Here is a 1,938-nt window from a genome sequence, read left to right as displayed (position 1 = left end):
ATATATATTTAGATAGATAGATAGATAGATAGATAGATAGATAGATAGATAGATAGATAGATAGATAGATATATGCTTATATGTGAGTGCATATTTGTCTAAATGAGTGTGTGAGTGCGTATACGTATATATGGATAACTATGTATGACAATTTGATAGTTAGTGATCTATTGGATAATCCGTTATCTTTTAATTCCTACTGGTAAGATGTACTTCTACAATTACTGTCATTTCTTACTGTATGTTTTTGCTGAAGTACGAACAATAATGGCTTCCTCTCCTCCTCTTTTTCTCAATCTCTGTCTTTTACTCACAAAAGTGGTTGCAAAGTCACCTGTGCATATCCGCCCACTTATCCTCCCACTTACAGTCATTGTAGCACGCCAATATATGAACGCATATGTACCTTGTTTCTCTCTCTCTCTCTCTCTCTCTCTCTCTCTCTCTCTCTCTCTCTCTCTTTCTTTCTCTATCTATCTATCTATCTATCTATCTACCTACCTACCTACCTACCTACCTACCTACCTACCTACCTACCTGCTTACCTACCAGCAAATATAGACAAGCTAGTAACAACCTATTAAAAAGAATTAACAATGCAGGGATACAAATCGTCAGCGATTTAGCTATGGATGGCAGAACGGAGCCCTACGTCCCTCAAAAAACCCCCGAATTATGCTTAAGGACCATAAATCTAACTTTACTTTTTGACCTCCTAGTTAGATTGGTTTGTCCATTTAAGTCCGAAATAGGTATTATTAATTTTCAAAAATCATTGATACCCACTCTTTAGTGGCTGCGTCGAAATTGGTTGCCTGGTGGACGAGCCTGAAGGGAATGAGGACACAAACCTTCCTCTTTGGTAAAGCCCGCAATGGGATTTTTCAGGTTACACTTGCAATGGAAAGCGAGAGTGGTGAGGGAGCTGCTGTTCTGGAGTGAATTTACGAAAAGGTTGGTGAAAGTTGCGAAAATGGCAAGTGTGGATGGTACCACTCCCAGTGTAGACCTGTCAGTCGGTAAGAAGGAGTTGGAGAGGGCTCTTGTCCTTCGTACTCAGTGAGATCTCGGATGTTGGGGTTTCTTGTTTGTTCCTATAAGTCCTCTTGTATCAGGGGCTCCCATTCTTATCCATCTTCGCATTCAAATGGCACCGAGGTTGACCTTGCTTTTCATGCTTTGCGAATCGATAAAATAAATATTATTGGAGAACTTAATCCCCTTAAACCACGAAATTGCTCGCAGTGTGTCAAAATTTGAAGCCTATATAAATAAGAACATACGAATAAGAATACTTACCGCACCAGAAAAAATGGTTAGAGACATTTCTTTCGACTGTGCCGTTCTGCGTTCGAATACTGCAGTGGTCGACTTTGTCTTTCAATCTTTCGGGGTCGCTATCAGTTAGCGATATTGCTGGCCTTATGCCAAAATTTGAAAGCAATATAAAAAAGAATATTCATAATATAAAGAACTATAGATTCGTTCACACAGACCCACAATTACACATACATGCATTCGACTGCATCCTAGATACATCCGGCTTTTAAACCCATAATTAAAATACAAAATAAAAAACGAGAAACAGAAAAAGGTCGGGGAGAAACAATAATGAAAAGGCGTATGATTATGGAATACACCATAGAGCAAATGAGAAATTGAAAATATATTCCTAAAGAATAACCTTTTAGGTTAAATATTAATGTTAGAAAATAAATAGAAACACGTATTTTCAGAAATGACATGATGTGTCAGTTGTATGTCAGTAAACATGCAATTCATAAACAGAAATAGAACAAAACGCACACAACTAAAAGTGTATTCACTCACCATATATATATATATTTATAATTTATTCATAGGTGGGTATGCGCACGAGCGCACACACATAGATTTAAGTGTGTGCATGCATTTTGTGAATATGTATGCGTATATATA

The 1,938-nt window shown here is 37.4% G+C and overlaps 1 long non-coding RNA gene across 1 annotated transcript in view; it reads right to left on the bottom strand.

The window, feature by feature from the left end:
• Nucleotides 1-1,325: 1,325 nt before the first annotated feature.
• LOC128250563 (uncharacterized) overlaps nt 1,326-1,938 on the bottom strand; it is a 31,065-nt gene continuing 30,452 nt past the window's right edge. Inside the window, exon 3 of the long non-coding RNA XR_008266604.1 lies at nt 1,326-1,421. This is a non-coding gene — a long non-coding RNA (uncharacterized LOC128250563). The remainder of the gene's footprint in view (nt 1,422-1,938) is intronic.

The sequence above is a fragment of the Octopus bimaculoides genome, chromosome 22 (assembly GCF_001194135.2).
Source record: "Octopus bimaculoides isolate UCB-OBI-ISO-001 chromosome 22, ASM119413v2, whole genome shotgun sequence".
In the NCBI taxonomy this organism is placed as follows: Eukaryota; Metazoa; Mollusca; class Cephalopoda; order Octopoda; family Octopodidae; genus Octopus; species Octopus bimaculoides.
The sequence above is the reverse complement of the archived record's forward strand: the minus strand, read 5'-3'. Positions and strand labels throughout refer to the sequence as shown.